This window comes from Coturnix japonica, chromosome 5 (assembly GCF_001577835.2).
Source record: "Coturnix japonica isolate 7356 chromosome 5, Coturnix japonica 2.1, whole genome shotgun sequence".
In the NCBI taxonomy this organism is placed as follows: domain Eukaryota; kingdom Metazoa; phylum Chordata; class Aves; order Galliformes; family Phasianidae; genus Coturnix; species Coturnix japonica.
In genome coordinates, this window is record NC_029520.1 from 51,829,483 (window position 1) to 51,855,469 (window position 25,987).

At 43.4% G+C, this 25,987-nt stretch overlaps 1 long non-coding RNA gene across 2 annotated transcripts in view; it reads left to right on the forward strand.

The window, feature by feature from the left end:
* LOC107315473 overlaps positions 1–25,987 on the forward strand; it is a 103,965-nt gene that overhangs the window by 36,364 nt on the left and 41,614 nt on the right. For both annotated transcript variants that reach the window (XR_004307274.1, XR_001555923.2), the window contains exon 2: positions 5,462–5,584. This is a non-coding gene — a long non-coding RNA (uncharacterized LOC107315473). The remainder of the gene's footprint in view (positions 1–5,461; positions 5,585–25,987) is intronic.

Below are 25,987 nucleotides of genomic sequence, written 5' to 3' on the forward strand. Positions count from 1 at the left end.
ACTCATTTTAGTTTGCAATGCTAAAAGAATGAGAAAGCATTCTGGAGGCTTTGCAGATCAGAAGCGTGGGGTGAAACCTGGGATTCCCTCAGTAGGTGGCATCTCAGCTTTCAGCATTCAGAAAGCAGTCCAAGCTCAGGCAAAACTGAATATACATAGGGCTGAATGTTTGCACGCTCAGAGGCTGGAACAGTTTGCTTTCAGTTCTTCAGGAAGTTTTCAGGTCTGGTCCAAAATGAAAGTCCTAACAAGGACTGGACCCAAGGACTGCTTTCAGTCCTATTTAACATCTTCATTAACCATCTAGATGATTACAGAGTGTTTTGCACCTTCAGTTCATTTGCAGATGGCATGAAGCTGGGAGCATTTCATGACTGACTTTGTCCAGAGAAGCTGTGGATGCCCCGTCCCTGGAGGTGTTCAAGGCCAGGTTGGATGGGGCCCTGGGCAGCCTGATCTGGTGCTTGATCTAGTGGCTGGCAACCCTGCTCATGGCAGGGAGGTTGGAACTTGATGATCCTTGAGGTCCCTTCCAACCCAAACCATTCTAAGGTTCCATTATTCTACATTTGGTAGATGGCTCCTCCAGTTTTGCTTTGGGGGTCACTGAGGCACCTCTTCCCACTTTCAATGTTTGGCACTGAAGAAGGATTTGGAGCTTTACAGGCAGGCCAATGAAACGATCAAGAGAAGTTCCAAGTCTGAGCCCATGCACAACACATCCGTTCACCAGTCATCTGGTTTTGCTGTCCTTCAGCTCTACCTTCAAGCAGGGATGGGATAATCAATTTAGCATAAGGTTTGTGCTGTCCAGTATTCTCAGTAATTTGGTTTGCCAGATGGAAGCACAAGAGTTATTAATCACCCGATTTGTACTTGGTACTCTTTTAATATTTAACAACAAAAGTATCCTTTGTTTGTTTGCCTACACTGGCGACAAACAAGCTGTGATATCAACTCAATCTAGACAAGAAAGATTGAAACATCTTTTAAAACAGTGCTTTAAAAAGGGCTCTGTTTTTCTAAACGTGCTCAGGCAGACCAAAGTGAATGATGCTTTTCACTTTATGCTGCTAAAGCTCACAAGAACTTTCTCTAAGCATGAAAGCACTGTGTTTCTTTTAACTGCACTGCAGTGCATTTGCCTGCTCGGGCTGGGCTCATTGTGAGAGCTTGGCAGCAGCTCTGGTTGTGTACATGGTTATGGGGAGAGGCTCAGGAGGTGTCCCTGCATCCCATGGCTGCATCCCTTGGCTGGGCAAATAGTGTTGATCCATGAAAAATGCTGATGTGTAAATCCCTGGCACTTGCACTGACTGCTCCCTGTGGGGCTGCAGCCCCCATGGGTCCATGTGTGCACACCCAGTGGGATCTGCAGGGTGTGTATTTGGGTGCTGTGTCAAAGCTGGGCCTTCACCAAGGTTCATCCGAGGACAGTGTGAGGCCAGATTTGAATTGAAACCACAGCTCTTGTATAATTAGCTCAGCTCCAGACTTCATTATGGATTTGAGACTGAAGCCAAGCCCATCAAGAAGTGTTTGAGGGAACATAGGCCAGCAGTAAAATTAGTAACACCTTCCAGATCTGATAGCAGACCTGGGGAGGCATGAAGGACACCAGCAGATTGTGCTGCTGATTAGTGACTGCATAGCAATGGCTCTGTTTTCTTCTCTTCCTTCAGATGGTATCCACTATTGGGTCAGGATGCACATCAGCATGCAAAGAGCAGGCCCTGCAGGTGCCAAAATGCTGTACCAGTGATGCAATGCCATTGGGATTCTACCATGAAACCAAGCTGCTGCAACACCCAGTCCTGCTGCAAATCCATCCTCCTGCTGCCCAGAGAGGAGAGGTTCACATGCCATGCTGGTCCAACCTTACTTTAACTGTGGGCCATAAACTGATGTATATGTATATCATAAGCTGATGCATACACATATATACATAATTATACGTTCAGAGCCATGCCACAACAGGAGCTCTGCAGGGAGAGCATCTGATTTCTCAGAAGGAGCCATTTATTTTGTCCTGAAGGGGGGAAATGTAATAAAAATGTGAGAATACAATTACCATGATAGGTTGTACTGCATGGAACACATCCAGAAAACAAGTGAGGCCACCCCCAGCTGCATTAAATGAGGCAAGAAACGGGGGCATTTAATGTTCCTTGCTTCAAATTAAAATCCCCAGGAAGAATAATGGTAATTCCTTAATTCATCATTAAACTATCCTAAATATTCACAGTCCTTCTATTTTGTGCTTTATCTAGCAGTTTTTTTAATATATTTTTTTGTCATATTCACAGCCACGTGAGTTATTATGTCCTATTCAGAAGATTTGATTTAAAAATCTCTATTTAATTAGTTCCTGAATGTTTCACTTTTTTCCCCATCATTTGTATGGGTGGAGTAAATGACTCATCTTAGCTCTCAAAAAGGGCAGCTCTGGTTACTCTTCCTGAAATCACTACAAAGGCAAGAAAAAATGCAAGAGGAGCAGGGAGAGAGTCCCTATAGAGGATGAACCATAGAATCACTGAGGTTGGAAAAGACCTCAAAGATCCCCAAGTCCAACCCCAACCCACCCCACCATGCCCAGTGCCCACGTCCCTCAGTGCCACATCTGCTCTGAACTCCTCCAGAGACTGTGACCTCACCACATCCCTGGGCAGCCCATGCCAATGCATCACTGCTCTTTCAGAGAAGAAATGTTTCCTGATATCCAGCCTCAGCTTCCCATGGCACAACTTAAAGCCGTATCTTGTCATACTGACAAGAGGTTCATGGGGAATCTACTTGTTGGGATGGATTTATTGTGTCCCCAGCTCTAGGAGTTATGGCTGAGCTGGGATCATAGAATCATAGAATCCTAGAATGGCCTGAGTTGCAAAGGACCACAGTGCCCATCCAGTTCCAACCCCCTGCTATGTGTAGGGCTGCCAACCAGCAGACCAGGCTGCCCAGAGCCACATCCAGCCTGGCCTTGAATGCCTGCAGGGATGGGGCATCCACAGCCTCCTTGGGCAACCTGTTCCACTGCGTCACCACCCTCTGATGGAAAAACTTCCTCCTAAGATCCAACCTAAACCTCCCCTGTCTCAGTTTCAAACCATTCCCCCTTGTCCTATCACTGCCCACCCCCACAAACAGCCATTCCCCCTCCTGTTTATACGCTTCTTTCAAATACTGGAAGGCCACGATGAGGTCTCCCCGTAGCCTTCTCTTCTCCAAGCTATAGAAGCTCAGTTCCTTCAATCTTTCTTCATAGGAGAAAGGTTCCACTGAGTTTAACCCATTCTGTTTGAAATTTCCTACAGGAGAGAAAACAACAATGTGGAACAAGTTGAGAAATTTACCAGAAAAAAGATAGTAAATTTCAAATTCTAACTAATAGGTGCATAATAACAAGGTGCATAACAAGGAAATGCCATCTTCACCATCTCCCCCTTTGAGTTTCACCTCCCAGAGCTGGAGAACAGAGAACACTTTCCATGTCACACACACTTCCTTCGTCTCAGTAGGAAGGCATGACCAGTTATCTTGTCACTACCTGCACATCCCATTATGGTAACGAACAGAAGTCATCAAATTATAATACTCTTAATCACACTAAATCACGCCTCGCACTACAAGTTGCCCCATTAAAATCAATGGCCTATTTGTAGAGCAGAGAACTTCTCAGTGTGAGTAATGACATTAAAATCCCTCCCTGCCTGGGAATAAAATTTAAAACTCCCCGGTGTCTCCCAATCTACCTAACAAACAACAGGGGAATGGTATTGACTGTTAATGTATCCATGTATATGATGTGCATTTGTAAAATAGAGTTGTGACTCAAATTCAACAGATGAGGAGCTTTTAATAAGAAGGGATGTTCGCCTATGTCAGCCTTATTGATTGGGGGCACAATGGTGTCTCCTGCTGACAAAATAAATTATTTACCCTGCCGTAGAAGCTAGAAGGAAGCTCAAACATCCTGTTCGATTTCAGCTGGTTTTTAATTTTCCTTGGGGAAGATGGAAAGCACAATGCTACCCATCAAGGGAGGTGGTCCTGCCCCTCTGCACTGTGTTGTGAGACCTTACCTGGAGTGCTGCATCCAGATGTAGAGTTCTCAGTGCAGGAGATGTGGATCTTTTGAAGCACTTCCACATAAGAGCCACAAAAATGAAATCCAGGATGGAACACCTCCCTGTGAGTGCAGGCTGAGAGCTGGGGCTGTGCAGCCTGGAGGAGAAAAGGCTCAGGGGAGACCATAGAGTGACCTTTGGGTATCTAAAAGGGCTGTAAGAAAGGGAACAGACTCTTTATCAGGGGCTGTTGGAAAAGGGGACATGGTTTCAAAATGAAAGAGGGAAGAGTTAGTCTGGATATAAGAAGGTTTTAATAATAAGGCCCCTTCCAACTCAAACCGTTCTGCATGTCTGTAATACCTACATGCACACATATCTACACATGCACATGCACGTACTTTCTCACCCTGCTTGAGCAAAATAGAAACATGAAGGCTGCTCACTGAATTTAAAGAACCATGAACATCAGATAGTAGGAAAATCATTGTTGAATGGGAGATCATCCAAACTCCAGCGTTTTGTTGTTGTTGTTGCTCATTTGTTTGCTTTGTTATGGTTTGTTTTGTTTGTTTTCATGGGATCTAATTAGCCACCAAGGGTCAGGGCACACTGATGGAAGTGGCAGCTCACAGGCTGTGATGATGTGGAGGATGCTCAGCAGCACTGCAGGTCTCCAGGCCTGGGGGCTGCAAGGAGGTAAACAGGAAAGGAAGTAGTGCCAGATGACACTAATGCCTTTTCATTATCCTAAAAGCTTAGGAAACTAATTCAAAAGCCAAAGAGGGTTAAACAGGATTAGAAGCATTCTTCTCTTCTCAAAGCAGTTAAGAATAATCAAATTGTTATTCAAAACAGGGAGTGGATAGTGCTTAATGCATCAAGTGCACTCTTCATGAGGGGTTTTGCCTCCCACTTGTGCTAATCTCTGGGCTATCAGGCTCAGTGCCACCTCTATGGGATGACTGCTATAATGGGATGGGACACCCAGCTTTTCATGGAGGGGACCCAACACAGCTCTCAAATCTGTGCCTGAGACAAGCAGTAAACCTGATTCTCATCTGCCATACTCAGGATACCTCTTGCTTGTGACTGATTTCGAAGTGTTGTCCATGTTTATATCTATATTGTTATGTATGTTGGAGAGCGGGTGGCAGTGTATGTGTCTACACAAACACTAAAGCACAGCAGAAGCTCCTGCAGGGCACCTGTTCCTGTTTATGCCATGACACCTCAGTGCCATTTATAGCTCAACCTTTCTGGCTTTGCCCACAGCAGAAGGGGAATCCTGTGGCTCCTGGTCAATAAAATAATGAGTCAAGTCTTTCCAAGATGTATGATGTAAAGGTTGGGTGTGAGATGTAATTCTATCATTTCCATTGACTCCACAGGTGCTACTGAATCTCTCCATACTCCCAGTGGTGAAAGACTTTGGTAATCTACAAACTGAGTACTGAAAAAAGAAAGAAGACTCTCTCTGACAGAGCACTGGAGTAGATCTGGGCTGCAGACAGGTAAGCATTGGTGTTAGCATTGGTGTCCCAGGTTGGGACCTGGCTTTGCAAGATACCTTGGGCTCTGAAAAACATGTTTTTAAACACTATTTTTTAAACATACATTTAATTAAATGATACAAAAGGAAGTGGGTCACACCAGATCTGGGCCAAGATAGGGATGGGGAAAATGATCAAGTGTCAGCTGCACCAATTCCTTCATTGCCATGTTTGTGTAATCTTTAACTCCAATAGCATGAGCTGCAAAGGCCTTTATTCACAACCCTATATATGTATTTGGCAGGAAGGGGACCTGGATTTCCAGCAGCTCATGGACCAGGTGGGTCTCTCTGAGGAATCCTACTTCTCAATCCCATCCAGTGACCCAAATAATCATATAAGTAAATGACTCTACATGGAACCAAGCAGAAACATCAAGCTCTGACCATACTATCTGGAAACCAGCACCAGGAGTTGTCCTTAATTTCAATCATGGGACTGGGTTTGTTGTAGGGAAGGCATTGGGTATTATGCCAGAAAGAATCAGCAGAAGGTCCCTCTTGGACTTCACCGAACTTTTAATGTAAGGATGAATTTGGCCTGGCTGTATTGGTTTCTTTTCTATCAAAGCACCAACTCAGTGTGTCATTTCACAGCTCTGTGGAAATGGGAAGCCAAAGAAAACTTTTGAATTCTGAACTTAGAGATTTCCTGATAGATTACTTATACTGGCTATATAACTACATGCTGATCTCTGCAGGGCATTGTTCTGAGGGGAAAAAGGGGGAAATGAAACAACCAGTGAGCTGCCAGACAGACCATCTCTGCAAATGCCATTGGCTTTGGCCTGTGAATGGGTTAATCAGAAGTCACAGGAAAAGAAACCTCCCCCAAAAGCTGTTGGCATTAGCTGTACAAGCACATAAATTATGTTTCTTGTTAAAAATGTATAATGAAAAAATATTTGTATTTGGCTTTGCTTGTTCACAGTACGGAGTCCCTGAGTTCTTAGTTTGTCTCAAAACCTTTGGCAGAGTCAAGTTCTCACTTTGACATTTGTTTTATTGGTGAAATAGTGAGCTCAGATTACAATATTCAGACTCAAAGGACAAACAGAGCTATCATCTCCCTTCTCCTCTCCCATGTTCTTTTTCCTCTCCACTGCCTCGAGCACCATGTGGGTGGTTGAGGACCATCTCTGGGTCACCCACCCTTCTTGCCACTCAGTTCCACCTTGCTCAGCTTCTTGGCCAAGGCAGCCCATTGGGTGCAGGGTAGAACTGAGTCTCTCCAGGGCACTCATTTTAGGTCTGTGGAGCCAGGTAATGTTCTGGGTGCATTAATGCTGTTAGTGATCATAGAATGATAGAATCATAGAATGGACCAAGTTGAAAGGGACCACAGAGATCATCTATTTTCAATCCCTTTGCCACAGGCAGGATCACCAACCACCAGACTAGGCTGCCCAAAGCCAAGCCATGATGTACTATCTGTGTCTTGTCACAGTGTCTTTACTCTTCTAAAGGAAGAAAATGTAACTCCTGTAATTCACAACACAAGTTGGGTTCCAAGGAGCTAACTCACTGCTGCTGTGGGAACTGGGATTCTGCTAAGCATTTTGGCACATCCTTCCTCATTTTATTGAAAACAGCAAATAATGAGACAAGCCTTAGTCAATGGACATGCACTAATTGACATCGGTAGTTTCGTAATTGCTAGGGGAGAAATTTTACAGTTATTAACACTCAAAGCAAAAAAGAGGCCTGGATTTTTCTGGCCTTCTCTAAATGACAGAGCTGAACCTGTAAAAAGTGAGCTGGAGAAATGCTTTGTGAAAGAAATACAGCTCTAAATGTTAACCTAGTGTTTTTCCATTTGAATCCCCGCATTATCAGAGGAGCTCAACCCTCACACAAGCAGGTCTGGATTTTAAATAGGGCTCAATGGGAGTTTTCAAAAGCATCTTTTTCAGTGGATAATATCTGCCAAAACCAGAGGCTTTTCCAGGAACAGATGAGTTTTGACAAGTTCCAGGTGTGAAGCGAGAGCAGACATTAGCCTGGCAGCTGACGCATTCACCAAGATAGGGGAAATGCATTTTCAAGTGTCTGCTCCACCTGGATCATGCTGAGAACTTGGACTGGTCTTGCTCTTGTCATGGGGAGATTGAGCTGCTGCCTGCTCTGGTTTCCTACCCTGTAAAGATGCTTTAGAACTTTCACAGGTTATTTCATTGAAGAGCAGAGAAGACTTTGCACTGAACTCCCTCCATTATACCCTATTTCCTCTCCATTCCTTCCCCCCAGAACAATGGTGACAACAATTTCTTTGCACCTCACACTGAATACGTCACCTTTGACTTCAGGGCACACACAGTCTTTTTTAAAACAAAGCATCCAAATAGCTGTGGTACCAACTCCATTTCAAGGCTATAAAATTGCACATAAACCAATGGCTTCTTCCTCCTCAACCCACTGAGGCTTCAGAGATAATCTTCTTAAGAACTCAGGGTCAGATGGAGGCTGGAAAACAGCTGGCCAAAAAAAAAACACCCAGCAGTAATAAAATATTCTTAACTTCTGTCCCAGTTCTGCAGAAGTTTCTAAAGAGCTGCATATGCCTGATAATGTGGATGGCTTGAGAGTGACACACAAAATAAAAGGATTTGCTTTTTTACCCCAGTCCTGAGGGACGTGCAGCTGCTCCTTGCTTATGCAGGCAGGACGTTCTCAGTGGCTGGAAGCATCTTTTTAATTCATACCCTTAAAAGAGAGCACAAGCTGATGAATGAGTTTGTTTCTTTCCTTGTTTTAGGGGGAGCAGCTTAAAAAGAAAGCACATCCAGCACTTTTAGATGGAATTCAGGTCAGGCATGCACAGAAATCCATCAGATGATGGGTTTCTCTGACATCACAGAAATTGGGCAGGCTTTTCAGTTGGATCATGTTAGACCTTTGCTTTTTGGGGAAGAAAGGAGAAGCCTTGTTATTTTCTGCTACGTGTGCTCTCCCCTGTTCCCTTTGGTCTCATTCATGTAAAATGGAGACAACTGCGTCTTGCTGCCACGGGACACTAAGAAAGTCAGCAAAAATAAGGGCTAGGAATGGGGATGTGATAAATGGGCTTCAAGATTCCACTTCTCTTTCATGCATGTTTTTCAACCATGTATCTGTGTACAGGAGTTGTGTAGTGCTGCACACATCCAGAAGCAGAGGGTCCTCACAGCTGCAGTGCTGGAGGGAGCCCAGAGGGAAGCAGTGAGCATCCCTCACGTGTACATCTCTGGAGCAATACGTGCTGCAGTCTATTTTTTAAGCTTACTGCATCTCTTAACACCACTTCGGTTGTTTTTTACTTTTGGTGGAGAAATATCCCCAAGAGACTCCTGGGCAGAGATGAGCGCAGCTGTTCCTGGCTTGGTGATTGTGTCTCAGACAGCTTAATAGTTCCCCCTTGAGGAGGAAATTCACTTTGCTCCTCAAAGCGTTGCTCATGTGTTGAAGAGCGTCCTTTGGGAAGAAACCTGGGCTATCCAAAGCCAGAAAGGCTCCATAGGGCTGTCTGGGTTGCAGCTTCAGCCCCAGAGCATTCCCAACACCTTCACATACTCATGGACAGACCCAACACAGGGCCCCTCACTGTGCCATACCTCACCCTGCTTTGTTGAGGGCTCCTTTGGGGAAGAAATAACACTGCCAGTCCATCTATTACTGCAAGAAACCACCGAGGTCTGATCAAAATATGGTGAATGGGTCATTAAATAAGTTGCCAGAAGCCATCAAGATGGCTCTCAGGAAAGCAAGAATTGTTTGGGATTATCCACTTTGACATCCAGCACTGAAGCTCAGTAGGATGGAGCTGTATATGCTGTGGGCTCAAGGCAGTGTCAAGCCCTGCTCTTACAGCTCTTTCTGGTGTCACAGAGGGTGGGATGGGTAACAAGTACAACATCACCGCGATGCTGGGAGTCATCATCCCTGGGGGTGTTCAAGAACTGTACAGACGTTGCATGAAGGGATATGGTTAAGTAGGGAAATACTGGCAGTGGGTGGACAGATGGACTGGATGATCTTGAAGGTCTTTTCCAACCTTGATGATTCTATGATCCTATCTGAGTAGCACAGTTGTTAGCTTGGATGAGATGACATTAACCCAGGCAACTCACTGCTTTTGTGCCTCTGTATCGTCTGAGAGACAGAAGGAGACAAAGTACTCCTGGGCTGAGCTTTGTAGTACTAAAGGGACATCCACTCATAGTCCTTCTGCTTCTGGATTCTTCACTTTGACAGGAACAGCCCAATGCATGAGTGCAGAGAGGGCAAGGTTGCTGCATTTGCACCTCAAGGGAGAAGTGGACAAACTCTTACCCTCAGAGCTCTTGTAGCTAAACTCAGTATATTGCTCAGCAGAGATCAAAATGTTTTCTGGGAACATATCAATTCTGACAGCGTTTTCTAAAGAAAGGAGATGAAATGCATCATCATTTCATCACCCTCATCTTAATAAAGCAAAAAATATGTCAATAACAGTGAAATGTTTTGATAATTTCCAAAACATTCCTTTGGATGAAACTGAAAATGTTTTGACTCTCCTAGTGAGTGTAAATGCAGATGTTGCTTTTCCATGCCTTTTACCTGTTAAGTTTTATCAACCACTGATGCGCCCTACTTACTTGCTGAGCCTCACGCCAATGAGTTCCATGCATTGTTCAAGAAATGCAAATATAAACAGCAAATCCCCCCCTAAAAAGTACTGTGTTCCAAGGCAGTTTACTCTGTATTCCCCTTTGCTGATTGTTCAGTATCCCCCAGTTGGCATCACGCAGTGAGCAAGAACAAGAGTGCCAACCTATAGAGAAACAGGTATTTTTCAGACCATGGCTCAATATGGACAACACAGAATGGATCAGCAGTCGTTTCTTCTCAGAAATTTCATCTGAAAAACAGCTCAGTGGAGGATTAAAAAGTATTCTCTCTTTCTTTCCTTACCTCCTGCCTGCTCTTACAGGGGCCTTGCCTGGGTATCTGTGCAGGCTCAGCTAAGCCAGAAGACTTTTTCATTTATTGAATCTAATCTAATCTCTTTCTGTCTTAAAAAATATGTGTCTAATAAAATACTTTGATTTTTTTTGCCCGCACTTTCAGATTTTAGAGGTTTTCTTTCACACTTCTGTAGCAAATGTCCTGCTGTTTGCCCTCTATCTGGCAAAGTGGTCTGATGTTGAACCCCAGTGCTCCCTCAGCCATACCAAGCTTTTCTCTTCTCTTCAGAGAGGGAGCTGAAGGGTTGTCAGTGGCAACGGGAGGAAAGAAAGATGACAGTCTTTAGGTTTAATCTGGAGAGTAATTTGAAAGAAATTACTTTAGTTTAAGCATAGGCTCGAGTCAATAAAGCCATTACTAACACTACATCCATAACTGGAGTTTGGGTGCCCCCAAAATATGCGCATGTACATGCACACATAGACACAAAAGCCTGTTAGATAACAAGTTGTGAAGCACTTAAACATGCACTTGGTTAAAAAAAAAATGAAAACACAAGCTATAATAAGCATATCACATGCTTACGCACAATGAATTCATGTATTTGCTTGGGATCCAGCCCTTGGGTGGCATGTCCTTAATCATTTGCAAATCTGAAATAATCATAGAATCTTAGAACGGCCTGGGTTGCAAAGGCCCACAGTGCTCATCCAGTCCCAACCCCCTGCTGTGTGCAGGGTCACCAACCAGCAGCCCAGGCTGCCCAGAGCCACATCCAGCCTGGCCTTGAATGCCTGCAGGGATGGGGCATCCACAGCCTCCTTGGGCAACCTGTTCCAGTGCGTCACCACCCTCTGCGTGAAAAACTTCCTCCTAAGATCCAACCTAAACCTTCCCTGTCTCAGTTTCAAACCATTCCCCCAAATCACACAGGGTCACGAGTTCTGGGACACACCATCACCCCTGTGCAAATTGGTTTTGAAGCTGTCACACTGGCAGTCTTCGAGTCTGCAGCATCAGAAGGCCCAAAACTCAGCAGATGCTTCAAGCTTTGCAAACTGCAGAAAAACACAAAGCAAAGAGGTTTCAGGATCAGACTGTTTCTGGATATTTTATGAGACCCAGTTTATGCAGGACAGCAATTTGATCATCTTTTTCCCCCATGAAGTGAAGTTACATGAGGAGTCTTTTCCCTTCTATTTGACCTAGAAAAATCAGCAATGCTTTACAGAATTAGCATTAATAAGAGCCACAGGAAAAAAAGGCAATAGGCCATTTAATTGATTGTGGCATTTGTTCTCTGATCACTCCATTGGTTTTTAGATGTTTTACAGAAGAACTTGTGCTCAGATAAACAAGTGGTTTGCTGGTACCCAAATTACATCCCCCTTGGGCTCATTGGTAAAGAGGGATTGTTTGCATGAGTGTGTCTTTAATTAATATTTCGTAACATGCTGAGATGCAATTGCACATCACTAGTTTTGAAGACGTTGCTTCCTAAAGAAAGAATGGGAAAGCCGTCACCATAGGACTTTTTTTTAAACAACTTCTCTAATTAAGAAACCTGCTGAGCAAAGCACGCAAACACATGATTAAGTCCATCTGTAGTCAGCCAGGCACGTAAGCACATGCATAAAGTTTGGCACGTGCTTTACTCAAGAGAAATTATCTGATGGATTGGGACCTAAAAGAAGGCAGGGGAGATAACGCTGTGCTTCTCTCTTCATGATACAGCATTTCACATTCTAGCAAGCAGATTTTTTTCCTCTTTCTTCTCGATGTAATATTTCCTGGCATGGTTTTGTCAAACTTAGTTTTGATTTTGAATGACTTGGTGAATAAAGGAGCTTCACATTTTAAACTGCCCTGAGCTCTGAGCAGCCAGAGTTCAGCCCTGTATTCCTGACAGCGATGACAAAGAGGTGCCCGAAGCATCTCATACATTTCCATCTAATAAGAGATTTCACATTCAGCATCAAATTGGGAGTTTTGCAAGGGAAGGTATCCCAGTGACAACACAACGCCCTTCACAAGCTAAGTCAATTTTAATTTTTTAAGCCATTATTATTATCATGCAGCAAAATGTGCAGTGCATAAATCTCATCCATTACCGACGGCTTCTGTTTCACAAATAATCAAGTCCATTCAATTCAGAAACAGGCCGAATAAGATAAGGAAGTGAATGTCCTTTGCAACTGGCCACGCACGAACGTATGGAGCTGGGCTGAACCCACTGCAGCCACCTGGGTTTGCACCCTTAGAGGATCTGCCCCTGCTGGATATCCCAGAGGGGCACTGTGGGATCTGCCTGGGGTGTGAGGCATTCAAGGCCAGGCTGGATATGGCTCTGGGCAGCCTGGTCTGCTGGTTGGCAACCCTGCACATAGCAGGGGGTTGGAACTGGATGATCATTGTGGTCCTTTTCAATCCAGGCCATTCTGTGATCCTATGATTCTTCACCGTGGCTTTCTGAAAGTCCTTTGCTTGGGGTGTGTGGTTCAGCAGCATGTCCCAATGGGAAGTGACAGCCACAGACAATGATGGGTTGAGTAGGGAAATCTGAGGCTATGCCAACCCAGCCAGCAACACGGCCTCCCCCAACCACCTGACATTTGCACTTTTTGTTCCCCATTTCCTTTCAGTCATCCCAATTTCCATCAGCCTGAGTGATTATTTCAGTTTGGCTAAATTAAACCATTGCCTTCCCAATTTTAATTCCCATAATTTAGTTTTATGAGGCGATTCTGAAAAGGGCAAGAATGACTAATTTGAGTGATGTGGAAGTCAAATCTATAAACTCCCTGAAAACTGAGCAGTGTGTGACTGTAAGAAATGCAGAAATAATAATTATCTTTTAAAAAGAGGCGTGACCACTTAAATGCATTTCTATTAGTCCTGCAAATCCTAATGAACATGTTTTATGACTCAGCTTTGTAGGTAACTGCACTGTCTTCTTGCTTTCCCATTGGGTAGTGGATACCTTCCCATTCCAGAAAACTACAGCTCTCAGTGTGACACAGTGATGAGAAAAGACTGCTATAAGAAAGTGAACTGGATTTCCTGGGATAGACTGCCATCATTAAATGGCATTATAAAGAAGTGAAATGCAGATAGCTAAAGGGAAAGGCTGCAGGTGATCGTTCGTCCTTCCTCACTCCAGGCGCTGCCACTTCAATGGCCACAGCAAGCATTGCTGGTATAAAACCAAATAATGCTGTGTGAGGGGGGAGAAAGGAGAAGGGGCTGCATGGCCTTCATGTGCATGCGTAGGGGAACAGGAATGCAGGAAACAATATCCACTCTGTGCCCAGCATTACTGAGGCCATTACTGTAACAGTGGGTCTGCTTTTGGCATCTGGTCCCTGAAAGGAGATTGATAAATTGAAATGTCTGCACAGAGCTGCCATCAGAGAGTTCTTTACAGGCAGACACTAAATGCATTCAGAAGCTTAAAAAAAAGAAAGTTAGTAGATAACTTGAGCACAGTGTATAAAGGATCTAAGAAATGGCAAAAACATTCCTCTTCCTGAGCAGCTCTTTAATTCAGTACCCTGAATTCAATAACTCTAAACAAAAGCCAACAGAGCTGCTCTGGTAGGAAAGGTACCGGTTGGGGGTTGGGTAGGGTTGGGTTCTTTTTTTAGTGGTATTTTTTCATGAGGTTTTAGGAATAGGCAGGAAGGGATGCTGCCAAACCTTCCCAATTCCCAGCATTGCGCTCAGCCCTGAGCACGGTGGAGCAGCCATAGTGGTTGCTGTGGCCATTCATCTGCCGACCAGAGCTGGCCATTCCCAGTCCTTCCTTTATGAACTTGGGAATCCTCTTTGCATTTATAGACTGGAGTGGAAAAATATCAACATGAGCTGATTTTGTGGCTCATTCTTTATGCTTTAAATATTTTACAAACCAGCTTGATTGCCAGCACATGAGAGACATGGAAACAAGCAACTTCATTCCCATGAAGTTTCTTCAGACCATATAAAAAGGTTAAAAAGCCTCAACATCGGGTGTGACTTTTAATTACAATAAAGACATAAAACTGGCATCTACTTTGGGTGGGATCACTAGATCAAACCTGAGCATGGCCAAAGGACACCACAATCAGGGTTTGCCTACTACCACCAGCACTGGGGTCATCTGTTGGCCCATCCATGGTTGGAGACAGTTTCTAATAATCCTCCTGGAACTGGGCTCAAATTCACCCAAAAGCAAATATACCCCCACCCCTGGAAAACCAGGAAGGCAATGAATGGCTTGAGATCAATTCCCAAGAGCTATTCTGGCTTGGGGAAACAGTTTCCGCAGTTGTAGGGTACTTGTGACCATGGTCAGCGTGGGAAAAGTTGTCCTGCTTCCCCCGATGTGATTTTGCAAGATACACTTTGGAGTGTTGATTGGTGCCAGATTTTACTTTATTTTTAGAAAATGTTTTTCACACCTGGGTTTTGAAGGGCCTGCAGATCCAGAGCGGTGCGAGCCGAGCTGCCTCACACACAGCAAGAATTGAAATGGCTTGATTAATGTTGTGAATGTTGTTAAAGGGAGCGGGAGGCCAGCAGGTTACTGGTGGCAGCTTTAAAGATGCCTTTTAAGGTTCTTAAGTAAAAAGAAACCCCAAGCCCACAACATTAACAACACAAAGGGCTTTACTTGCGCTTACCCTCAGGTCATTAACTCCTTTGGGTCCTACAGTGACCCTGAACTTTAAAGCCCTTTGTACTTTCATAGGGGTGTTGTGGGGTGTTGGAAGTGCCCTTCAAAATTAGATACATCTTTTTCCTGAAGCATATTTCTGGTTGCAAATGAGCAGTTTTCAGTGTCCGTCTGGGGATTCTTGTGGCTAATGAAAAAGGGTAAGATTGGATATGAGGAAGAATTTTCCTACAATACACTGGCACTGGTTGCCCAGACAGGCTGTGGTGCCCCATCCCTGCACACACCTGAGGTCAGGTGATGGGCTCTGAGCACTGATGTTGCTGTGGATGTCCCTGTGCACTGCAGGAATGGGACCAGGGGGCCTTTATAGGTCTCATCCAACTCAAACCATTCTGACATTCTGTGATTCTGTGAATTTCTGGAGTGTGACTCTTCTGGAGTATTTCAATTCTCTGTATTACCAGATGATGGAGGGTAAAAGGAGTCTGAAGGTGTGGGGACTCTGTAGAATTCCCTCTGCCTATTCCAGTCCTGGGCCCCAGATTGGAGCTAATAATCCTCATGTCTCTAACTGTTCATGATTTGCATGTTACTGCCTTCAGTTTGCTCAGGGAGGCAGGAACAGGAAGAGATAAACAGTATCTACCTGATCTCATCTCAAAGAAGGAAATAAACCCCAATAGAAAGAGCCAGATGTTAACAGAGGTTGAAAAAAGCCCCCCAGCTTTACAGGAGTAGTTCTCATGTAGGAAATGTATCAGGAAAAATAAAATAAAATATAGAATCCAGATTAAAAGGTCACTGAGAAGCCAGCAAGAGTACTGGGATGAAAGACCTCTGCTTCCTTGCAAAGAGAACATGCCCAGCAGTTGACACAGCTTGCTACACAACAAGGCCAGCAGCAAAGAAATGTCCTTCTCAATCACAGCAGGGATGGAGGGTGTCTGGCAAAGTCTGTGTCAAAATGCTTTTTGTTTTTGGTTGTCAAAGAGCAAGCAGGATTTTTTACCATACATCTGAAGCGTCAATATAACACTTCAGCCTGTACCAATTTCACACTGACTTAACTCTCCTGCTTTCAGGAATTTTCTCTCCCCTTTATCCTCCTCCAAGGGAAAACCTTCCATGTCTCTTTGCGAGACAAAGGCTCACGCTCTGTGCAAAGACACGTTTGTGGTTTAATGTATTAACTTGTGTATCTGCACTGAACTCAAACAGAAAAAAAGGATGAATAAAAAAATCAGATCATAATGAAATGCATCTATGAGGTATAAAATTGTTTGCCAAAACAGAACTAGAAATGAGCTTAAAGCATCTTTGCATCAGCTGCCAAAGAATATTTTTCTTGTCCTCATTTAACAGAATTAGATAATATATTTAAAGGCATAACTTAGCCCAGACAAAACAGAGGAGGCCGCATGACATTACAGATAAAGAGGACAGCCTGTCCAACCAATTCTCACCAAGCTATGAGTAGATCTTCTGGGTTTTTAGCGGTGTTAATCAGTGATAGACAAAGTCCATTCCATCCCAACCATGCCCTGATTATATATATATAAATATCGTTTTTCAAATGATGCTCACTTTATCAGCTCTTTTCTCATTTCAGGGCAAAGTTCCATTTCTGTATCCAGTGATAATTTCAATATGAATTCCCTGTTCGATTTCCATCATGATACATTTCTATTTTCTTTCATCCTGGTGACAAGCCAATACTTCATCATTTTCCATCACTGTCCCACTGAAAAATGCCATGGAAATTTAGCTAGCAGGCCCTACCTCTCATGCATACACTGCTGTTAATCTAATTCTGAAGGTGACATGCTCAGTATCATGCGAGCTTCCCAAAATATTGATCTGCTGGGGATTCTTTCACGATCCCTTTGTTTGTTCATTAGGTTGTAATGAAAAGACTTGCATTAACAAAATTGGGCATCAAGAATAAGGACTGAAAGTCACAACATCTGTTCAGGCTTTTTCTTTTTGGCTGGACACTTTTTGACAAATGAGACCTTTTCTATGAAGCTACAAAAGTAGGTAGTGGGAAAATGCAGTCTGACTTATGTACCAAGAAGCAAAGTCCTGAGGTCAGCATAGAGACCACTCATGAAGACGGTCACAAATGAAACTGGAGACAAGATGGAACACAAAGTGAGAAATTTCAAAGCCATCGCCTGCGAGAGAAAGCAGCTGATGAATCACATTGTCTGTTCTTTAATCTGACCATATTTCTGTTAGTCAGTTCATTTCTATTTTAGGGATGGACCTCAGGGTAAATCAGAAACGGGTCCATCAATCTCACTGGAGGAACATCACTGTAAAATTGCTTGAAATCTGAATCAGATTCAATATGTGCTGGGTAAGCATTAATCAGCTCTCAACACTAATTCCTTGTGCAAAACAACACATTCATTGGCCATTTCTGATCACATCATTGCTAAGGGAGTTGGGAGAGGTAATGGGAAGGGCAGAAGGTCTTTCCAGAAATACCTCATTTAAGGTTTTGAAATATCACTCTGAAGAAATCATGATTTCAGAACAGAAGATAAGGCAGAATGAGAATCACAAATAGATTCAATAAGAGAGGATTTTTTGTTTGCTTCTTTAAATGCCATTAATAACTTACAGAAGTGGAGTAAACACCCCTTTCACTACTTGGACATAACATATCATTATTGCTAACCTTGCGGAAGCTCCAGAGCTCCCGAGGAGATAATGGGAGCCTATAGCTGGTTTATCAAATGCTATATCATAGCTTTAATACACTGCTCGCTATAACTGGAGTTAGAACTGTAAAAGCACTTAGGAAGAGACACACACACACAGAGACACAATCCGTTTTATGGATCAGCTTAAACTTCATCTCTTGCATTTGTCATTTTGAAGCCTAATTCCCATTTCCATTCGAAGTCCAGCAGCCATTTTTTGCCCCTCCATCTTTTAACACTTTGCTGCTTAAATCAGTTTCATGCGTGGACTCATTCACCTCTGTTGTAGCAGCTCTTGAACTTTCGCCTACCCTTTGAACATCCAGCTATAAACTGAGTGGAAAGCCAGCTGCTAAACTGAATCTGATCCTTTCCAAAACTACAGTTGCAGGAACCCTCGCATCCCCTGTAGTGCTGTCTGCAAAGGCATCTTCCCAGCAATGCCATCCTCTCCATGAGTCATTCTGATGGAGATTGAAAGATGGTTTGTCTCAAAAATGGACAGCTCTGACCTGATACAGTTAGTCGGTGATTTCCCAAAGCCTCAGGTTTCCAGTAATTTGTCTGCCCATGCTATTAAATGTAGAAGGTTAAACAAATAAATAAACTCAGCGGGTTTTAATTGTTTTTAATGACTAAGCGTGCAGATTTCATAATGAATTAGGCTGTCCGAAGCAAGTTAACAGTTAAAATAAAAGATAACATGGCTTAAGCAGAGGCACACACTTCCATTTCCACCAGTATTTCCAAGCAAGCTGTTTGCTTTCCCTGTTCCTTCATGTAAATAAAAACTGCAGAGCTGAAGAGCTGTCAGTAAATGCAATGGGAGTTTGCAAACACAACGGCTTTTTGGCTAATCTTGTCTCACATCAGCGGTTTATGCACTAATTTGATTTGATTCTGCATAAAGGTCCAGGGGGTGAAATTTTCCTGTTGGCAGCGCAGTTCTCCTGTCCTGGAATAACACACCTGTAGCAGAACTGAAATGAAATTACACTCAGTTGTGTTGGAGGACCCAAACTCAAAACGACACAACAAACATTTACAGTGACAGAAATTCGATGACCAGTGCTTAACCCTTGTTTCTACTAGGACTTATTTCTCAGCATTTCATTAAATCCTTCCTTTAATATTCCTGCTCCTAGTTCTACCATGAGGCACCAACAGGATCAATCCTCATGGTGATACTTGAGTGACACCTCAGCCTGTTAACCCTCCCTGTGGAAGACTCACTTAAACAATGCAACCTAAGCTATACTGATCTTCCTCATTTTACCCAGTGGTCTATTCTTTATTTCTGCTGCTTTTCCTGACTTTTTTTTTTCCTGATTTTTACTATCTGTTGCTCTCAAATTTAGATGTTAAATCTCTCAGAAGTGGAAATCAGACGCTTTGCGCCATGAAATCAGAGCTGTATGGAGGTTCATGTCTTGCTTTAAATTAAACTGCTAATGGTTTTGATGCTAAATCATGTTGAATACCTGCATTTAAGAAGAACATATAGAAGAACCACCACCACATTATACCAACCAATCTGCTACCTGCTCTATGGCAATGGTCAATATCAAGTGTCAATTGCAGGCAGTCTTCCAGCCATGTGTTGCCTGGGCATAGAATTATACAGTTAAGGCTCCAGAACCAACATCTCCCTGCCCTTATGAAACTGTACTTACAATGATTAAGACATCAGGTGCTCTTAATTTTCATGGGCTGTTTATTCTTTTTCAGTGATTCTCAGAATCAGTGTGTTTTCTGCAGCAATGACTCAACATGGTTCTCATGGCCCAAAGTGACAACACTAACATCTATAGCCATTTGTGCCTATGTGCCTCAGGGTGTCACATCCCTTCTCAAGGCTCAACTCCAAAGGTAAAGCAAAACTGTATTTCCCATTGATAGCGACAGTGCTTTCTTTGCTGGCCATATAGGATCACTAAGAGCCTCCATAAGTTAATGAATAGTTGTAAATAATGGTTTTGTGTAAATGGAAGATAAGGTACCATGTGGAATTGATTCAGATACTCCTCCTTCTGCACAAGACTGAAGAAGAACATGCTTAAGCTTTTTACTGTTCAGAGTAACAAGCCTAATTGTGATAACGAGTTATTTTACTTCAATTTGTTGTCAAACAGGCAAGTCAACAGATGATTCTCTCTGTGTCCAGGCAAGAAAAGAAGGAATAGATGATATTATTCTATTATTCTTTGTTTCCTGTCTGTAAAACCATTTCATCTCATCAGGAGCTCCAAGCATTTTCCTTTGAACTGGATTTATGAATTTCTGCCCCCTTTTCTTTGATAAGTGACAAAGACTGGGGAAATTCACCTTACCCATCCACCATTCTGGAAGGGCTCTGAGCTCCTATGTAAGAATCAGTTCACAGATCCTTAAGGTCCTATTCTGCGTTGTGACCTGTGCTATAAAAGCAGCAGAAAATTCTCTAGGAAAAAGAAGAAATACAAAGTGCCTTGGACGTTTCCATTTTGTAAGTCCATTTTATGCATAAGTTTGCAATATTTGCCATTTATTCAGAAAGTCTGACTGCTTTTGGAAGAGCTCTGTGACTGCTACATTACACTGCTGGGCCATTTCAAGCTGGAATTAACTGAATGAACTTCTCCTAGCATGTCTTTGCTACTTGTGTTACATTTTATAACTCCTAAAGCCAGTACTATCTGGGATACATTTTCAGGTATTTCTTTAGTTCTTGAGAAAACAAAGCCTTCTCCTTCCATCTCGAGAACAGTTGGTTGGGTGAGGTTATGGTGAAAGCATTCCTTGTGTAACAAGGAATCTATTTTTTACTAAGGCTGCTCATGAGAGTGCTGTACAGCAGACAAGGCCAGGAAGGGCATTGCACAGAGCAGGATGTGACTCCCTTGTGCCGTGGGCTGCACCATGTTCAGGGCAAAGTCCTTCCCCTTTGGACACCCCTGTCTGGTAGTGGCAGAGCAGAGATTTCCAGGGCTTTCCCACCTTGCAATAAACTCCTTCTCAGCAGGCAGACCTGCACAGCAAACATAAAGACCAAATAAACAAAAAGAATGGCAACCCCGAAACCTAGCATAAAGATAAAAATAAAAAAGATTATGAACTGATAAAATGGGTACATCTGCTGAGTCCCTTTGAAAAAGGAGAAAGTTATAGCCTTAAGGAAAGCTGCTCGGGTTTCAATGGGCATGGTGATCATTTATAACTCCTTGCCTTTAAGTAAAAAGTGTTTTATGGTGTCTTCCTCTTCCTATTACTTCATAGCGGGAATTGGGCAACGGCTGTTATTTACAGATATTAACTAGATCACCAGAACAACTGTTCTTTATCGCACCCTTTGAAATCTGGCGGGATTCACAGAGACTTAATTAGAAACATGGAGAAATAAGATCAGAAGAGACAGCTGACCTACAAAACATGCCGTGATAAAAGAAAATGTTTTATTAAATATTGTAAAAACAAAGTTTTTTGGTGTTTTTTTTTTTTTTTTCTGAAAAGGGACGATGATGAGATTTAGGAGATGTGTTTCTGCTCCTGGCTATGCTGTAACTCTTTAAGACCAGGGTACAGACATAAAGCCGTGTTCCTTACAGACAGATAATGATATACTCACTCCTCCACAATGTCTGTCCTCACCCAGTGCCTCCACATCCAGCAGGATGTTTCCCTGCCTTCCTTCAAACAGCCCTCATAAAGCAGTGGGTCCCTGATGGGAAGTGTTGAGGCCTTAAGGATATAATATACTGAGCTTTTAACAGCTGAAGGATGTGGTGGAGGACAGAAAGCATCAGTGGGTGGAAAAAGTGTTGGCAGATGTGTGGATGTTGTATTTCACAGAATCATAGAAACAGTAAGATTCAAAAAGACCTCTAAGATCATCTGGTCCAATCAACCCATCCCCATCATGCCCACCTTCCTAGTACTGATCAGGACACGGCCTCCAGTACAGGCAGTCAGCAGTCTGCTGGGTCTGGGGAGCTGGAAAGCCACTGCCATATGCCCTTATCCTGCAATGACTGTGTCATGAAGGGGATGTGGCTTTGGTTCAGGCACAAATGAATTTGGGTTCTTTCTCATACTGAGACAGGACTCAGAGAATCCTAGAATGGCCTGGGTTGAAAAAGACCACAGTGATCAACCAGTCCCAACCCCCTGCTGTGTGCAGGGTCACCAACCAGCAGCCCAGGCTGCCCAGAGCCACATCCAGCCTGGCCTTGAATGCCTGCAGGGATGGGGCATCCACAGCCTCCTTGGGCAACCTGTTCCAGTGCGTCACCACCCTCTGGGGGAAAAACTTCCTCCTAAGATCCAACCTAAACCTCCCCTGTCTCAGTTTCAAACTATTCTCCCTTGTCCTATCACTGCCCACCCTCACAAACAGCTGTTCCCCCTCCTGTTTATATGCTTCCTTCAAGTACTGGAAGGTCACAATGAGCTTTGCAAAGAATGTTTCAAATAGAGCCATACAACTGCTACAGCCTGGTATTCCTTTTAAATCCTTCTTTTTTTTTCATAGAGACCACAGCATTTTGCTTGGAAAAAAATGTAATTGCTAGATATACTCCTCAGGTTTATACCAGTTGGGTAAATTATTATAGCAAGCTGCCATTTGTTTCCTGGGTTTATTTTTCATGATAAATGTAAATTACTGCTTAGATTGATGGTGCCTTCCTGGCACCCTGTTCTTCAATGTCAACCTTAGGGCAGCCCTGGGAATATTGCTGCTGGTTACTGGTGCATTTCCTGATGTTGAGATGTTTTGAGAGTGACACTAATCAGAACCGTGGCTCTCTTCCGTCAGACTCTTCCATTTTTCAGGAGGTGATCACAAAACACACAGCATGATTGCTTTTGCCCCAATGATGCTATTTATTAGAATTCTTTCCATTTCATGAATACTCCACTTCTTTTTTTTTTGTTTCCCCTGATGGTGTTCATAAAATAAAACGTGATTCTGCAGTGGGACTTTAGACCATCTTCAAATGGCAGCTCCTGTCAGGAGCTGTGATTTTGGGGCACTACTTTGGTTTGTACCCAGAATGCAGAAGCCACATGTACTGCTGGGGTCCCCTGTCTGGATGGTCCATCCCAACTCTGTGTAGAAAGCTTGGTGCCCATCCTGCCCCTCCTCTGCTGTCTCCTTCTTCACATAGAACAGCAATGTAGGAGAATGGGTAGGACTTCCAGCAGCCACGGCTCAATCCTCTGGGGTCTGAAAAAACACATTGGAAAACTCATAGTGGTGCTGTCATGGAGTAATTAAAGGCTCTGTAGTAGATATAGTAGAAACCTACTGGTCAAATTAATTCACATTTGGGTCATTAACTTGACTGACGTCACAGCTCTGTGAGACCAATTTGAAACACATGACAAAGCTTTCAATTGTTGGGATGCTGAGAAAAATGAGCTGAGAAACAGTGAGGCAGTGTTTGCCCATAGAGGAAACCCTACAGCCAGAGACCATGAAGAAAGATCTAAACAACAGTGCGCTGTTTCAATAAGACACTTCTTCCTTACATCTAATTTGGGTTAACCAAAATTATCAGTGGGCATAATTAATAGTTCTACATGACCTCACCTGGATTGCTGCATATGTTAATTTAGAAGAGGGAAATCATGATGTCCCCTCATCTTGCAGCAGAGAGGCAGAACTTTAACATGCATGAAGCACTGAGATCCACAAGTTTGGAGAGAGGATGGTGTGAGCAGCAGCAATGTCAAGTATCTCAAGTATCTTTCAGTATCTAAAGAGGGGTGGTAAGAAGGAAGGGGACAGACACTTTAGCAGGGGCTGTTGTGACAAGACAAGGGGAAGAGATGGTTTCAAACTAGAAGCAGGGAGTTAGTCTGGATATAAGGAAGAAGGTTTTTATAATAAGAGCAGTGAGGCACTGCACAGCCAGCCCAGAGAGGTGAAGCTGCCCCATCCCTGCAGACACCCAAGGTCAGGGGATGGGGCTGTGAGCACTGATGGAGCTGTGGGTGTCCCTGTGCACTGCAGGGAGTGGGACCAGATGGCCTTTAAAGCTCCTTCCAACTCAAACCATTCTTTGGTTCTATGGTTCAAGGCAGTGCCCTTCTGTGAATGCAGAGCAGTGCCTGGGTAGTGATCTCAGAAACCAAAAGGGTGGACCTGGGCTGTGAAAATGCCCTCAGTTAAGACATTTCTTGATATCCAACATCCTGCAGCAGCCACTCCTGGGAAGGGAGCAGCCCTCACCAGGAACATCACAGCTGAACCTGTTATTTCCTAGCAAGATGCCTAGCATTAATCAGCTGGTATTTAATTAATAGAAAAGATCAGTCTGATTACATTTCAATTAAGCACTTGTTTGAAGCAGTGACATTCTGGATGCTGTTGGACAACCTTGCTGACCACACAGATGGCAGGCAGCGAAAACATTAGCCAAATATTTTTACCATGTCTGGTTGAACAAAATCAAGTACATCCATTATAATGAGCCATGTTATCACACAGCCCTCGGTGGTACGGCAAGCAGCGAAATTACCACCATAACAGATTGCTGCTCACTCTAACATATGCTGACTCTCCAACTTATTCTGTATTTCTGTGCATAAACAAGGATATACGAATGAATTAAGTTCTTTGATCTGTAATGAGTGCCATGAATCCACAGGTTCCCAAACAACAGCACGGAGAATCCAGTAGCTATTATATTATTCAAATATGATGTTTTTCCCCCCTCTCTCTGTCTTAGTGGATTCTTATTAAAATACCTTTGCAGAGGAATGTTATTAAGGAGCCTGTTTGTTAATTCATCAATAAGAAAACAGTCACCAAAGAAAAGTCACCCTCGGTTCTTGGGTGCACAGACATTCATTCCAGTGACAAAACTCAAACATAATTACTTAGCTGTGTGATGTGATGGCTTTATTATATGAATCTGAATTAATCTGACTTTGAAATGACAAATTTCACAGCAGTTTATTAGGATGTGACTGCTAAATGACTGATATGACAATGACACGTGTAGGAATCATAACCTACTAATGCAGTTGTGCTTTTTATCCCCCTGATGTAGCTCTGACAATGGTGCTTCAGCTGATTCCAGGAATCTAGGGAAATTGCATTATATTTTCTATTAAATTGCATTATAAAAATACCTTAAAACTCTTATTTTAACACAATAGACCCACAGTACACTTACTGTAAAACTGCACTAGTGGGTATTGATGTTGAAAGGATTGCCACAGGGCTTTACAGTGTAATTAAGCAATAACATTAGCAAAATAAGAGCCTGCACCAGCAGCAGGCTGGACCACTGGTAGGCACACGCAGAACAAAGCCATTTACCCCTGAAGAGAGCCAGAGCATTGCTGCACAAGGTTTTCCTGCTCCATTCCCACCACCTGAGCTCTGCTTCTGGTGGGGACCTCCTTCCAAAAGGACGCACTGAACTATCCCCATCCTTTTGTCACAGCCGTCTTTATTGGGAAGAGGGAAGGTTGTATACAGTTTGAGGGATTCATTGCCTGGAGCCTCCCAGTTACTCTCTGCAAGCTTCTTGTGTATGCTGAAGAACTTCTTTAAAGCAGAGCCTGCAGGTAGGGCAGGAGCAGTGCTCAGCCTCTTCCAACAGCACAGAACTTCCTCCCTCTTTCTTCCCTTGCTCTGTATGGCCCTCATTCAAGGATGCAGTTGGCTGAGGGGCCCATTGAGGTACCAGTGATGGCTTCAGAGGTGGAATGTGCAGACAACTGCCTGGGAGCATGGAGACATCTACCATGCCTTGAGCTATGCCCTGTCCTTCATTGGAAGCATTCCTGCTTCACTTTCTTCAAGCATCACATTTTGGAATTAACGTGGTGTTGGGCTGCAGCCTGATGGAATAGGGATCCACTGCACAGCCCACTGGGCATCACTAGAGCTTTGCCATAACTAAAGGAAAGCTTCTGGATTGAGCAGATGCAAAGCCTCTTAAACACCAGGTCTACTTCAGGGGAATTAGTTCTATATTTAACTGAAACTTCCAGTGCTGCTGTACCTGTAAAAGAGCGTTAGTATCCTCATTATTCAATTAGACAGATACACTGGCAATAAAATATTCCTTGGTTTTGTCTGTTT